The 16,471-nt window shown below is 40.5% G+C and overlaps 2 long non-coding RNA genes across 3 annotated transcripts in view; one reads left to right on the top strand and one right to left on the bottom strand.

The window, feature by feature from the left end:
* The window catches only part of LOC138917335 (uncharacterized), a 32,659-nt gene that overhangs the window by 12,265 nt on the left and 3,923 nt on the right, over positions 1–16,471 (top strand). Inside the window, exon 3 of the long non-coding RNA XR_011425189.1 lies at positions 7,983–8,034. This is a non-coding gene — a long non-coding RNA (uncharacterized lncRNA). The remainder of the gene's footprint in view (positions 1–7,982; positions 8,035–16,471) is intronic.
* LOC138917336 (uncharacterized) overlaps positions 10,244–16,471 on the bottom strand; it is a 30,252-nt gene continuing 24,024 nt past the window's right edge. The window contains exons 3-4 of one of the 2 annotated variants that reach the window (XR_011425190.1): positions 15,102–15,236; positions 10,244–12,982 (exon numbers count right to left, since the gene is read on the bottom strand). This is a non-coding gene — a long non-coding RNA (uncharacterized lncRNA). The remainder of the gene's footprint in view (positions 12,983–15,101; positions 15,237–16,471) is intronic. The other variant, XR_011425191.1, reaches the window with a different exon arrangement.

The raw sequence follows: 16,471 nt of genomic DNA, 5'->3' as shown, positions 1-16,471 counted from the left end.
AACTTCTGCTTTATTCTGTTGGATAGAAGCAAGTCACTAAATCCAGCCCACACTTAAGGGGAGGGAAATTGGGCTCCACTTCATGAAGGTAGGAATATCAAAGAATCTGTGAACATATTTTTAAAACCACCCTTACTTTTTTCATGGCATCTTCAACTTTGAGCCAGTACTCAGTTTTTTTTTTGATTGATTGCATTGTACATTTCATCAAAGTGAGCTATAGGAGTGTCATATTGTGATTTATAATAAGAAATATATATTTGGTCTTCATCCTCCTTTCTGGCAAAGTGCTCCTAAAACCCTTGGAATTTCCTAAGTGATGAAGGCTTTTACAAAGTTGTCTCTCCTTTTGATAATGTGCGACTTTTTCACTCCCCCTAAGGATGGCGTTAGTTGCCAGGAGAACCAACTATGTGATTAGAGGGTTGGAACTTTAAGTCCCATCTCTACCCCCCACCTCTGGGGAGCAGCGAGGGCTTGGAGGTTGAATCAATCAACAATGGCCAATGATTGAATCACTCATGCCTATATAATGAAGCCTCCATAGAAACCCAAAGGGCAGGGGTCAGAGAGTTTCCATGTTGGTGAACAAGTGGTGATTCGGGGAGTGTGGTGTTCCTGGGGAGGGCATGGAAGCTCCGAGCCCTTTTCCCATGCCATGCCCTGTGCATCTCTTCCATCTGGCTGTTCCTGAGTTACATCCTTTTATGATAAACCCGTGATCCAGTAAGTAAATGTTTCACTGACTTCTGTGAGTAGCTCTAGCAAATTAATTGAACCCAAGGAGAGAGGGTGTTGTGGGAACCTCTGCTTTATAGACAGTCAGTCGGAAGTACAGGTAACAACTTAGGCTTGCTACTGATGTCTGAAGCGGGGTGGGAGAGGGGGGCAGTCCAGAGTTTGACGCTATCTCTGGGTAGGTAAAGTGTCAGAATTGAGCTGAATGGTAGGACACCCAGCTGGTGTCGCCAGAGAATTGGTGATGTGGGGAGCCCCCCTACATTGGAAGTTGGGTGCTCAGAACACCAAAAGAAGGAGCAAATCAAGATCATACCCCAAAATACTTGCTTTTGTTTCCAGTTTTCCAAAAAAGTGTTTAATTTACATGTTTATCATTTATTAATGAATGAATTAATTAAATGTATTAATTATGCATTTATTAATACATTTATTCTTTCCTTTAATAACCATTATTTAAGCCCATACCACAAACCAGAACAATTAGATCAGAATCTCTTGGACAGTAGGACATGGTACTGGTAGTTTGCATAATTTCTCAGGTGATCTAGCTAGCAACAAGAACCACTGAACTAGGTAATTTTGGATGTCTTTTTCAGCTCCAACTTCCCATGATTTGTTCTCTTCCATAATAGTCTTCTGGCATTACAGTAATTCCCTCATGCAAGGCCTATACAAGAATGGATATATCTAGTCCCCAAGGAGGTCCAAGAGACGGTCCAGGAAAAGATAATAGGTATTTCTCAATCTCCTGGCACATGATGTGTCTTTAGATATTTGACTATATAAAAATTGTATGTATGTCTTTTCTTTGATTGACAGAGAATGACCTGGATACCACCTGCATATGCTTCTGTTGCTAGATTGTGACTAAGATTATAACTAAATGAGGCATAGATCTTTGTCAGCTGTAAAAGAAACAGGAATTCGGGGCTGGCCCCGTGGCCGAGTGGTTAAGTTCGCGCACTCCGCTGCAGGCAGCCCAGTGTTTCGTTGGTTCGAGTCCTGGGCGCGGACATGACAGGGCTCATCAAACCACGCTGAGGCGGCGTCCCACATGCCACAACTGGAAGGACCCACAACGAGGAATATACAACTATGTACCAGGGGGTCTTTGGGGAGAAAAAGGAAAAAATAAAATCTTTAAAAAAAAAAAAAAAAAGAAACAGGAATTCAAGAGACCAGAGAGGACCCCTCAGAGATTCATCGTAAGGGTCGACCTGATGTGCCTTAGATACATTTCTTGGAATTTACTGGCTGAGCTTGTACTAGATGATTGCCTACTTCATATAAACACTGCACCTGAGGGTAAAGATGGAGGCACCAGCTTCGTTCCCCAGGCTCCTTCTTCCATTTTTCTATATGCAGAGCTTTAACAAAGTCATTTCTCTTCGGCTGGCTACACACTTCTCTTTCCTCTGGGTGGAGCTGAGCTCACTGAAACCAGGGTAATTTTGAAAACACCACACCTATAATTGAAAAGGATTTCTTAAGGCCTTTTATCATCTTTTTCTAGTGCCTCTTACACCATCCAAAATCAAACCAGCTGAATCCAGAACCCAGGTGGCAGCTGTTCAGGCTTAGCACCAAACAACGCTTGGGACTCAGGGCGTGGGCGTGACTCTTCAGTGAGATCAGAATCACCCATGAGGCATCTCTGGCTACTTTCTAATTATTCCCATTGCAAAAGGCCCTGAGTTATTTGATGAATCATGTCATTTTTATTGAAAAGTAAATCAAAGGTGATAAAAAACCTCTGGCCACACACATGAGAATCATAGCTTCATAATTAGGGTTTGGAGGAAGCAAATCTGTACATATTCATTGCATACTTGGCTCATGGGCACCAAGGATGGTGACCAGAAGGCAAACATCAGATCATGTCTACCATCCACTTCAGCAAGGGTAGAGATTACAGTTTGTTTCTCAGAAAAAAAAAAACGAAAAAACCCGGAGCTATCTTTGGCCAAAGATAGACTGATGCAAACGTGACTTTTAAAATTTATTCCTTATACTCCAAGTCTTTTGTTAGAACAACATAATATAATAATAATTCCTGGTCACCAGTAATATGCCAGGCACTGTTCCATGTCCTCTATATATTTTATCTTATAGAATCATCCTAACTGTCCTAAAAGCTATTTACTTGATTATTCCTGTGTTACGGAAGAGGGAACTGAAACCCAGAACAATTAAGATCTTCACCCAATAGTAATTTCCACCTCAATCTTTTCCTCTCTATCCTCTTGCTTTTCTAGGTTTCTTTCTGCTCCACCTTCATTTTTTTTTTTTTTTTCTTGATTTTTCTTTCCCATTTATTTGCCTCTTTGGGCTTCAGGAGCAAGAAGTTCAGAATCTTAGAAGCATAAATGTTGAACTCTAGATAAGGACAACCTGAGTCAATGTGAAATTGCTGTTCAAAGAGGGAAAAAAGCCAGGTCAACAGGACAGGATTTACTCCTGACCCAATCCCTCCCCCACTTACTGTCTTCAGAAGAAGTTGGCCAGCTCACCCGACTGCCAAAACAAGTTTGAGAAGGAGGGAGAATGAACACATCAGCCTTGCAACAACACTTGCCCCATGCCCCACCCACTTAACTCTGAGAATAGAATGGTAAACATCACCTCTGCTGGTCTACTGGAAACTCAGCTCTCAACACTGTACTGTCCTGGGGCTAAGCCCCCAGAGGAATCTGGAGGATTCAGACATGAAATTGTAACCATAATACTGCCTTCCATTTGTATAACCTCATTGCAAAGAATGTTCTCACATGTCATCTCATATAATCACTTACATTATCTTATTCATTAAAGCATATGTGAAGTTTGAGATAAAAATGAGGATGATGTTTCCCTAAATTAGTTTGAGATCCTGATAAAAAAGTAAGTCCTATCTTTATTGTCCATTTTAACAGTTTTCTAATGCAGTTTCATGAAACAGAGAAAGGATTTGGTGGCACAAACTGGAGCTATCTCTGGAGACAACTATCTAAGAGCCATGGGTCGTTCTCCCCAATAGATGCAAATTGGCAATGGTCCACTGAAATATTGGGCTCTACTGTCTGCCTGTAAGACCTCTCCCTATAACCTCCCAGGAGTTTCTCTTGCTTTTCTAGACAGCTCATGATTGGGAAAGATCTTAAAGTTACAAGGACTTGGACTTATTTTCATGGAAAATTGGGGAATTGGATCAGGAGAATTAACCTAAGGGTTTTGTTTGTCTTTGCAGCTGGCTTGTCACCTATGAATATATTGATCTCTGTAGGATTTGTGAAGGGAACTTGTATGAGATTAATACACGGCCTTTAATCCCTACCTCAAGGGGACTTTGGTTTGGCCTCATGTTCCCAGCAGTCCCAGCCCTTCCCAGAGGTCTTTTAGAGGTGGTTCATCAAGTGGAAAGAATGAAATGGTAATCCCTACAGACACTGGGATTTCCAAATCCATGCAGAATTGTGATTATTACACGTGAAATTTGGGAAGCCCTATACCTCTTAGAAGCAACACTCATTTAGAAAGGTAAATTGGTTTGTTTCCAACCAAAGCAGATAGTTTCAGCTAGAACTCTGCTTTTGCAAATTGTGCAAATAAGCATTTAATCAGTCAATATATAAAATTTTCTTCATCCAGTTTTACATGTATAATGATGCATCCCTTAAAGATAGGGATACATTTTGAGAAATGCACTGTTAAGTGATTTCATCATTATGTTATCACAGAGTGTACTTATACAAACCTAGATGGTATAGCCTACTACACACCTAGGATATAGGTACTAATCTTATGGGACCACCAGGGTATATGTGGTCTGTCATTGACCGAACTGTTGTTATAAAGTGCATGACTGTATGGGGTAAACATGAAATTTATCATTTAAAGCAAAACACTTCAGAGCAAAAGGAGGCACTACTAATTATCAGACCGGAGCAACAGATATAAATCTGGACTCTCCAGGGCAACACAGGACATGTGGTCAGCTCACCTGTAAGTGAATATCTGAAACAGTTTTTCTCTGTTCCTCATAATATTTCTGATACATCAGAATGGGGAAAGGATATTGTTTGCTTTCTTTTTTATACTGAGAAGTAAATTTCTTCTGCTTTCTTGAAAAGTAATCCTGTATTTTAAGGCTCAGCTAATCTGTTTCTAACCTCATATATTTTACTTCTGTGAAACTGAGATAGAGGTTTTCCACATACCTCAATTTTTGTAAACCCTCCAGAAGATTATTTAAAAATAACCTGCAGTCCTCCCACTATTTCAGCCTTTATTCAAAGTCGTTTAGTTTTATTTTGAATAACCTCAAACTTTATTTTGGAGGTAAGGTGTCAGTTTTTCCAAAATTCTCCAATTTTTAGTAGAGGAATGGATTCACCTTTTAGAAGAACTTTGAGTACCTGAATTAATCAGCAGTTCACTGTCATAACTAAGTCAATCTCCAGCCCCCACCCCATGGGTGAGATGCCTCCCTAATTTATATATAGATAGATAGAGATGTAGAAATAAAGATAGAGACAGATATGTGGGTAGGTAGGTAGCTAGGTATATAGATGCATTTTATTGGGTCCAATTCAAACACACACACATACACTGGGAAAATTGGTTTGAACACTCTAGATTTTAAGAGGGCTCATTTGGCTACATTTTAAAATGTATTTAACAAGGTTTTATGTATTTATTTTTTCTCCTGCTGTACACATTTTTGTAAGCTTTCTCAAATTCTCTGGGACTAAGTGAAGTACAAACTACCACATATAAGGCTGTGATGGGAGGAAGAACTGGGAAATTCAGAGGTTCAAGGAATGGTCAAGTGCAGGCAAAGATGACACAGCAACTGCAAGCGATGGAGAGGATGTCTCACCCATGGGTCCTCCAGGAAGGATTATGGGGTGTTCTTGATTTATCTGTTCTTCTCCCCTATGTTAATGTCCAAATATTAGCTTCCCTTTGTGCATTAGTTGACATGGTTGCTTAAGGTAAGGGCACCACTCTAAGGAATTTCTAGAATACCTGTTCTCCAATAAAATCATCAGCCATTTACAAACATTCTGCTCTGGAATCTAACTTGTTGGCATTGGGAAGCTATTTTGGATTTTTTTGAGTAGGCAATGACATGATCAAATATGCTTTAGCAAGATTGATTGGGCAATGAATAAAATAATCTAACATTTATATAGTACTCGCTCTGAGCTGAGTACTATAAGAATTTTATGTTGGTTATATCACTGAATTTTCAAAAAATTCATATGTAAAATAGATACTTTTATAATGCCCATTTTCCAGATGAAAACATGGGAGCTATTTGGGGCCTGCCTGCTGGCACAGTGGTTAAGTTCACACGTTCCACTTTGGCAGCCCAGGGTTCACCAGTTCAGATCCCGGGTGCGGACATGGCACCGCTTGGCACGCCATGCTGTGGCAGGCGTCCCACATATAAAGTGGAGGAAGATGGACACAAATGTTAGCTCAGGGCCAGTCTTCCTCAGCAAAGAGAGGAGGATTGGCGGCAGATGTTAGCTCAGGGCTAATCTTCCGCAAAAAAAAAAAGGTGGGGGGGAGCTATTTGTGTTGAAATAACTTGCCCAAGTTCATATAACTATGAAGGGTTAGAAGTAAGAGTCCAACCCATGCAGTATAGTGCTAAAGGTTGTCTGATCATCCACTGCAGTGTTAAGACTAGACTGACAAGAAAAAGATAAACAAAAGCAGGAAAACATGTAACAGACGATAGTCCAGACACAAGAGGGTGAGGTAAGGGGAGAGGGAAGGTAAGGAAGATGTTACAAAGCAAGCAACAGCAGGACTGTGATGCTCTTTGCATTTATCAGGTTGTTAAGAGGGCAGTAGACCTGATTAGCTTGATTCATAGGAATAATATGGCTAAGATAATATAATAATATGACTGATAAAAAAAGAAGATTTGTTGGGTGGTGAATAACTTCTTTTTGGACATTTTGAATTTAAAGCATATCTAGAATAAACAGAGAAATTTGGTACATTGATATATAAGTTTGCAAAGCAGACAAAATAGCCAGATAAATATTTGCTATATATATATGCCCACTTCATTAAGAGGAAATCCCATTGATAGAATGCATAGGATGCCTACTACCAAGAACGACATAAAAGAAATATTATAATTTTGTTGCAGAAATGATGATAACAGGCTCTTGAGAACTTAAATAACTTGTCCAAGATCACACAGCTTATAAATAATCAAATCTTTTATGTTTCCTTGGTTATCAATAGTTCTAAGTCAGAATACTCATCACCAGTGATGATTTTCAATCCCTTAGGCAAGGAGAGCTCCAAGTGTGAAGAAGAAGAGAGAAGGAATGAACAAATGACAGACTGACGAATGAATGAATGCATGATATGTAAATTTTAAAAAGAAAGATATTCTGTCCACCTGGGATTTTCTTTTCCTGCTTTCACACTAAGTCATGTAGGTTGTTTTGTTTAAAATATCACCCAGGGGCTGACCTGGTGGTGCAGCAGTTAAGTTTGCATGTTCCACTTCGGTGGCCCAGAGTTCATGGGTTCAGATTCCGGGTGCAGACCTACACACTGCTTGTCAAGCCATGCTGTGGCAGGTGTCCCACATATAAAGTAGAGGAAGAGAGGCACAGATGTTAGCTCAGGGCCAGTCTTCCTCAGCAAAAAGAGGAGGATTGGTGGCAGATGTTAGCTCAGGGCTAATCTTCCTCAAAAATAATAATAATAATAAAGTAAATAAATAAAATATTACCCAAAATTTAACCTTTGTTTTCAAAATAAAATCTAAATGAAAAATCATTTGTCTCTGATCCCTTTGTTGTTGCCATTTTGCAACCCTTAATACACATTAGTGTAATCTCAAGATATTTCTACTTGGAGCCTCTGTAGATCTTGGGCAGATCTCCTTTAGGCACTACAGCTGTCCCAGAGAACTGGGCAGAAACTTCTAGTCTTCACTTAGTTCAGAAATCCCCGCTAGGCCGTGTTTTATGGTTTGCTAGGCAAACATATCTTAGAGACTGCATGTGTCTTTGTGTTCATATGCATGTTAGCTTGTTTTTTAGCTTTTAAAGCACTAGTTGTGGAAACAGAGGTTTCTTTGTGCTAACTGAATCTTGACAGGTGAACTTCGCCTTGTTTCAAGGCATTCTCATTCTTTCCAGAAAGACATTAACTTACCCAGTTATTGACCGGAAGTTATAATTTAACTGCAAAATGAGAGCTCTGTGTTCTCTTCCTTCTGACAGATTCATGTCCACCGGAGCACATCATCTTCACAAAAGATGACCCACCCACAAGGTAAACTGTGAGGATTAATGAGACTTGGTAATGTTTATATAACTTTTTAAGCTCTTATTGGAAAAGTGCTGTGGTGGCCATAGGAAGTCGATCTTAATCTATCTGTGTTCAGAATAAGAATCCTTTTTCATAAATTCAACTTTTTTTCTAAGATAGTATAGGTTAGTAACTAGCAGTTTTCCAAAATAGGTCAACATGTCTTTGAGACCAGTTTAAATTATAGCTGGTGTGAACTCAGTTATTCCCTAGAACGGAGGTCCTCCAATTTTAGCATGCCTCAGAATGACCTCGAGGGCTGGACCCCAGTCCCAGAGCTGAGGATTCAGCAGTTCTGGGGGGAGGCCCAAGAATGTACATTTCGATCAAGTTCCAGGTGAAGCAAGTTTTCCTGGTACTGCACTTGGAGAACCACTACCCTAGGAAGACCACTTTCTCACCAGTGGGGCTGAGAACAATAACAACCAGGGGAAGTTGTGAAACTTCTCTAAAGGGGTTAAGATGGGGTCATTTTAAATTAGATCTCTTTTGTTTGTTTTCTTATTGTTTATTCGTTTTGGAAGGGAGTTGTGAAGAAAAAGAGAGATGGCATCTAATACTCATATCTAGACCTAGTGTTATTTGATTAAACTTCTGTCAATGCCTGTTTCAAATCCAGTGCCTCTGCTCACATCCTCTCCCTCCACCAAAAACAAAACAGAGCAAAAATCTAAGCTAAATGTTGTGGTCTCTCCCCAGCACGTAAAAAGTTAACAACAGTGCCAAATACAATTGCTCAGGTCAGTGGAGGGTAAAACCACCATTTGGAAATGCTGTGAGAACACAAATAGTTTAAACTGTAGAAGAGGCCGGAGGAAATTACAGAGGGAAAACTTTCCGTCCAAGGTTCCAGTTGCCAAGGAGTCTGTGTAGGTTGCTGGAGACCTCACCCCTCCGTGGCTCCTCTGTGAGTCACTGTGTTCCTGGGAAGCCTCAGATCCAGCGACCAGAGAAAACTCAGAAACTCTGCCTTTGATCTCACTGGGATGAAATGCACCAGAGAGCTTTGGTTTCTAAAACATGAGTGTTTCTGATCAAATAGACAGTAGCAGAGCCTATATTCCGATTCCTAGAAGTCAGTCTGGTTCTGGCCCAGGTGCAAAGGTTGTGATTGGAGAAAGCTGTGTAATGGGTCCCGCTGCAGCCCCAGAGGGAGGGAGAGAGGGCAGGGCTGGAACCCAGATTAGATGTCTGCTTGGAGTTGGCACAGTAAAGTCACTCCTGTTAAATTCTTGGCATCCAGCCCTGACTCCCCTTTTTTGGAGTTGGACGGCCTCCTACGGGTAGAAACTCCTACTCATGAAATAGCTTTTCTCTCTGGATAAATTTTGTTTATTATTAGTCCTTACCATTTCACATTTTGCCCTTGCAGGTACAAATTCAGTACTAATTGGGAAGCAAATATCTTAATTTTCCTTTCCCTGACAAAGAAGAGAGTATGACCTAATGCTCCAGTGCTAACAAACTTTTTCTTGGTTTAGATCAGTGCTTCTCACACTCTAACGGGCATGTCAGTTACTCGGGGATCTTATTAACAAGCCCAATCAGATTCAGTAGGTCTGGTTGGGGCCTGAGATTCTGCATTTCTAACAAACTCCCAGGTATAGATGCTGCTGGTCTGAAGACCAGGCTTTGAGTAGCAAGGGGATTAGTTCTCAACCTGGGCTCCTCGAGAAGGTCACCCTGACGGGCTGTTTTCTCATTTGCTATTTTTAAAGACCAATACCCAGGTACCCAGAGATTTTGATTTGACTACTCTGGAGTGGGGCCTGGTATTTTTTTGAGAATTTCCTAGGTGATTTATTATGCAACTGGGATTGAGAAAACAAATCCAAATTAATGTTTGTCCAACCAAGATTAGCAATCACTAGAGGGTCAGAATCAGAAATAACATTACAAATACTGTTTAAATGACGTAGAATTGAGCAGAATACAGTAGGGCTCATTATAATAGTGTAAACATTGTTTGGTGAAACTTTTCAGCTGTGTATCTGTGTGGATATACAGCTCTCAATGTAAAACATTATGGAGGATTACAGTCAAAAAACTTTGACGATCTCTGTTGCAACTACTTAACTCTGCCATTATAGTGAGAAAGTAAACATGGACAATATGTAAATGAATGGGCATGGTTGTGTGAAATTTGTTGAAATAATTTCATACAGTTTTTACATGTCACAAGATATTGTTTATTGATTGCTTTTCAACCATTTAAATGTATAAAATCATTCTTAGCCCGTGGGCCCTGTGTAGTTTCTGAGCTAGGTTGAGATATCTTCTTGGTTTGAACCCTCAACTTGATAGGGTCAGTTACGAATTGCCACAGACTTGGTCCCAAAATAGTCTCCTATTATGGCTACCTCATCCTTTGTATTTTGATTAAAAACATCTGAATTTAGAGGTAGGCCTTTTGTGGTTGTTGGTAATAATAATAATTGTTGTTAAAACAAAATACTATTTTGGGCTTTAAAAATCTATGCCAAAGTCCTATATTAAATATGGCAAAGTAGTTTTGCCTAAGAATAATGGAATCACTGGATCTTCAGGTGTCTTCACCCTTCTCTGTGTAGCATTTCACTTTGATAATGAAATCCCAATGTTTCCATTAATGAATTGGCAGTTTATTATAAGGAATAGATTTAACAGGTATGCTTTGCAAATGAACAGTTGATGACAAATGCAGTTGACCAAATGCAAGTAAATTCCTTACCAGAAAACATGATCCTTTCATACTATTTACAAAACTTTTGTTCTTCAACAGAAAACTAACCAATTTCAATGAAAGCCATAGTTAAAACACTCCTCCTTTCTCAGTTACTTGGTGTATTGTATGTTTCATAGTAACCTGTTGATGCATTTTATTTTGGGCCACTCAAGGGACCAGAGATAAAAGCCCCCTGGGTACTTTTTGGGGTGGGAGAAAGTGTTCCACTTATTTTGGCTAGAATAATAAGATTTATTGAATGCCCACTGTGTAGCTGGTACTCGACTCAGCCTGTGAAGACATGGCAGTTAAAAAGCAAACCACGACTTCTGAACTCATGGAGTGTACAATCCAGGGGCAGAGGTAGCTCTTGGGCAGTTACAGCTAAATCTGGAATTAGCAACTGTGATGAAGCCAGCTGTGGGTGCTGTGAAGAGAATGTGTTAGGGAGACTCAGTTTTGCCTAGCTGTTTCAGAGGAGGCATCTTTGAGGAGAGATGTTTTAGTTGAGGAATGAAAGAAGCAGGGGTTACTCAGGACAAGAGTGGAGGAAACACTGCCCCAGACAGGGAAGATCCTGCAGGAAAACTCTGAAGAGGAAAAGCAGGTGGCAGTTTCAAAGGACTATGAGGCCATGGCAACCAGAAGCCAGAGGCAGGAGGAGGGCTGTGCGAGCTGAGACCAGAGAAGTAGGCAGGGCCTGGTGGCCAGGTAAGGATATTGGCTTTTATTCTAAGAGCATGAAAACTCATTTTAAGGATTTTTATATGGTAGTTACATGAACAGATTTGCATTTTTAGTCTCCAGGGGGGCCCAAACTCACGTTCAGTTTGTTCATCTTCAAGTTCTGACAGAGCAGCACATAGCAGAACTCAATACACATTCACCATTGCTATTAAAGAAATGCCCGGCATCATTCTGGCTACTGCTTAGAAAATAGATGGGGAGGGGTGTGATAAGAATGAAAGTGAGAAGATCTGTTGGAAGATGCTGTGCTCCAGGCAAGAGTTGGTGGCATTTTGGACAAGAGTGGCAGTGGTAGAGAAGGAGCGAAGAGGGCAGAGTCATGATGTGTTTTAGAGACAGAGTAATAAGATCGGTTATTGACTGGACATAAGGAGGTGAGGAAGAGGGAAAAATTAAAGGTGACGCCAAGATTTTGCTTGACCCACTATGCAAAGAGGAACATGGGAGAAGATACAGGTTTCATGGGATAGATTAATCAATTTTGGAAATGTTTGATTGTCTATGAAATAGTTAAGGGGGGGCATCAAGTAGGTAGTTGCATATACAAGCCTGGAAATCAGAAGAGAAGACTAGAATGACAATATATATATAAAAGTCATTGGCATGTACATCATATTTAATTTATTTTTGTAATAAATGACAATTTAGTACCTAATATATGTCAGACACTATTCTAGTCACTGAGAATATAAAAAAGAATATGAAGTTTCATATATGAAGTCCTTTGAAGACCAGTACTTATATTAACCAGAATATACAGTTAGAATTAGAGAAAGAGGAGTGTTTCAAGAAGATGCCAATTAAGATGTGAAAATGAAGACAGAGAACAAGCCATTAAAGATCTGGAAAAGTGTGTTCCGGACCAAGGAGGCAACAATTGCAAAGTCCCTGAAGGGGAAGTCAACTTGATGTGCCTGGGGAATAGCAAGAGACTTGGTATGGCGGGAGTGAAGTGAACAAAGAAGCAACTAGAAGAAAGGGGGTCTGAATTACCTGGCACCTTGTAATCCATGGAATAGTTTTTCTAAGTGTGATGGGAAGTCATTGGAGGATTTTGAACAAGAGAGTGATGTTATCTGATTTATATTTTTCAAAAATCTATCTCTGTTGAGAATAGATTGTAGGGTCTAGTGAGGAACAGGGAAATCCATCAAGAAACTACTAGAGTACTCCTAGTCATATATTTGTTGATGCTATAGGCTGAATTGTGTCCTACTCAAAATTCACATGTTGAAGCCCTAACCCCTCAATGTGATGGTGTTTGGAAATGGGTCTTTGGAAGGTCATTAGGTTTAGATTAGGTCTTGAGGGTGGGACTCTTACAAGAATTAAGAATTTGGGGCCGCCCCGGTGGCGCAGTGGTTAAGTTCTCACGTTCCACTTCTCGGTGGCCCGGGGTTCGCCGGTTCGGATCTTGGGTGCGGATGGCACCGCTTGATAAGCCATGCTGTGGTAAGCGTCCTACATATAAAGTAGAGGAAGATGGGCACAGATGTTAGCTCAGGGCCAGTCTTCCTCAGCAAAAAGAGGAGGATTGGCAGCAGATGTTAGCTCAGGGCTAATCTTCCTCAAAAAAAGAAAGAATTAGAGCTCTTATTAGAATAGAGACCAGAGAGCTTGCTCTCTGTCTCTGCCATGTGAAAATACAGCCAGAAAGCAGCCATCTGCAAGCTAGGAAGAGGGCCCTCACCAGGAAACTGGTCATGCTGGCACTCTGATCTCAGACTTCCTGTCTCTAGAACTCTGAGAAAATTGATTTTGATTGTTTAAGCCAACCAGTCTATGGTATTTGTTATGGCAACCTGAGCAGACTGATATAGTCAGAAAGCAAAAAATGATCTATAGAGGGTAGTAGGGACTGGACAGATCCCCTTACTGAGTTAGCTAATCTGGGCACTATGAGGAGTTTTAATGTCCACTGTGAACAAAAATAGTAAGTTTGCTTGGCCTGGGAAAGAAATCACTATGATTTTGAAGAAGATGCAGATCCTGAGCAGTACAGACAAAAGAACAGCTTCTAGGGTCTGGCAGCTAACTCTCCTTCTGTCAGTTTCCCTGTCATCTTCATTTTCTGTCTCTGAAAAAGGCCAAACTGTAAATGTAAAGAGAGCAGTTCCACAAGTTGTAGGATTAGTCAGTTCTCCAAGGAGACTCTAAACTCCGTCTGCTGCTATTTATTAGATCACTCTGAGCCATAAAAATCTATTGATGAGTGGTAGCCAATGATATGCCATTGCAACAGTAGAGATAATGCAATAGCCGTGTCATAAAATGGTTGCACATCATCATAGTCATGTTTCAATTGTTTCTCAAAGCACTAAGCACATTAAAGGGCTGTATTTCTACTGGCCGAACAGAATTCTGGTGCTGGAGCTCCTCCGAGACACCTGCTGTGAGTGAAAGGTAACATTGTGATGATTATTACTGCCTGGAGAGCAATGGCACAGACACGTGCCAGCTGCCTATTTCTATGCTGGACTATGTAACAGACTAGGCCTAAATCAAACTGAAAGTCAAATCAGTTAACTTTAAATTATATAAATTTCCCAATGGAGCAAAATCACAAGTAGGCTGACTTATCCTGTCTAATTTTGTGACCATACTTTGGGGAGCAGGCTGCAACGAGGCTTAGTGAGGCATAGATATATTACTATTCTAGAATATTCCTAGGATACCTGTTTCACAGCAGTGCATTCAGTATCTATTTTTCCTTCTGAGGAGTGCAGAGGCTGAGAAAAATCTCATTTTTGGTTGGCTGTTTGAATCTGTCCAGTCTTATTTCTCAATCCAGATCGCTGAAGAAAGTGTCTTACCCCTGCCTTATTAAGTGAATCACGACCGACTTCCAGTCACTTTCCCAGGGTTGAGTCAAGGCGCCTCCTTTGACCTCAAGAGTGAGAGCTTATCAAACCTGCAGCCCAGATTTGTTGGCCAACTGATCCTAGGTCTGGGATAGCCAAGAAGCCAACAAGCAGCCCATATCAAGGATTTTACCCCAGCTTTGCTCTCCTAGTGCAGTCTCCACAAATCCTGAAGGAGCCCTAAAATGCAGAGCCCCAGATACAGTCTAGAGTCGCGAACCCATGACTATACACCCAAACCACTGTGTGTCTGTTATCTCCCAGATCTCTTACTCAGGGAACCAACTGGGATGGAAAATAACCTTTCCTAGTGCTGCTCAGTCTTAAAGGAGCTACCACGGGAAATTGCTGAAGTTTTCTCAATTTTAGTTTTAAAAAAAGGTGAAGTTTGAATTAGAGGACCAAAGATTATAGTGCTCAACAAATACCTGTGTTTTTCCTACATTGACCAGCCTTCCTGACAGTTCCATCTGGGCCATGAGACTAGCTCTGCACACAGGATGAAGGCAGAGGGACAGAGTCACTTCCAGGCCTGGCCCCTTAAGACACACCACCTCTCTAGCTCTTCTGTGCCTTCATCCGTGGAGACACTGGTAGGATTGCATAACTACAAAGTGGTGGAAGCCACCAGATCTGTATCAGACCAGAAAGTGAGGGAGAAATATATATCTTTATTGTATTAATGAGTGAGATTTTAGGAGTCTGTGTGTTGTACCTACCAGCACTGGTAATCATGACTCGTGTAGACTTTGGCCACCTCACTGACTTGGTTTTCAGGCACCGCACCTTGTACTTAGGCCAGTCTGATCAAGTGGTGGTACTCTCACCACGTTCAAGTAGCAGCAATCTTAAGGCTTGGGCACATGGGAAGAAAACCTCAGTTAAATGCTTGTAGTTAAATGCATCATGTATTACTGAGTAGATGTGCAAAACACAAGCTGAAAATTGTGAAAAACACCCAAAAAGTCCAAGCTACATTCAAGGAGATTATGTGAGGCAAGGGTAAAACAGTTAAATAACAATGGTTCTCACAAAGAAATTTAAAATATGTAGGGAGACATATATGGGTTGGATTTACCTGGGAAATCTTCAAATGTAGTCAAAGGCATAGCCCCAGGTAAAACAAACAAGAAAAACAGTAAATAGCAAAGTGCTTCTGAAGAAGGTATTTCCCCCCCAGGATTCAGTCATGTTGATGCTAACACTTTCAGAGCTGATAAGCATAGTGCTCGCTGTCTTCTCCTATGTCCTTCAGGCCTTAGAATGGCTTACAGTTCTTTTAAAAGTCAAGAGCCTACCTTCCAATCAAAAATTCTTACTTCATATACAACTTCTCAAAGATAATAATATACAAACAGCACACTGCACATAAGAAGGGTAACTCAAAAAGAGCAAAATACTAATGGTGAGTTGGAAAAAACACAAACACTATATGAGAGAGTCCTTTGGAAGAGATCTCGAGTAGACCAATTCAGGAAGGTGAATATGACCATAATGTGCAATATGGATTGGAAAAGGTGAAATACACTAATTACTGCTCCAATAAAAATCCAACAGATATTTTCCTGGGAAACTTTAGCAAGCTTTTGGAACATGTAAAGTCTATGTTTAAAAAAAAATAGAATAAGTAGGTAAGTATTTAGAATACATATTCTAAAAATAGAATAAGTGTAGGAAAGCTCAATATTGGGAGTGTATCAGTATGAGCTCATTTGTGTTCAAGAATAGATTGTCCCAGGGCCGGCCCCGTGGCCGAGTGATTAAGTTTGCACGCTCTGCTTCAGCGGCCCAGGGTTTCACCGGTTCGGATCCTGGTCGCAGACATGGCACTGCTCATCAGGCCATGCTGAAGCAGCATCCCACGTACCACAACTAAAATATACAACTATATAGTAGGGGGCTTTGGGGAGAAAAAGGAAAAATAAAATCTTTAAAAAAAAAGAATAGATTGTCCCTAAAATATAAACCTGGAGAGATGCCCTGTGTACTGTTCTAATTTTATATTATAATAATCAGAATCATTATTTAACTGAGCCGTAAATGTGAATATTTCTTACAGAGCAAATAAAATTGATAAAAGATATTTATT

This window comes from Equus caballus, chromosome 14 (genome assembly GCF_041296265.1).
Source record: "Equus caballus isolate H_3958 breed thoroughbred chromosome 14, TB-T2T, whole genome shotgun sequence".
Taxonomy (NCBI): Eukaryota; Metazoa; Chordata; class Mammalia; order Perissodactyla; family Equidae; genus Equus; species Equus caballus.
Note: the sequence above shows the minus strand (reverse complement) of the source record. Positions and strands in the feature narration are given on the sequence as shown.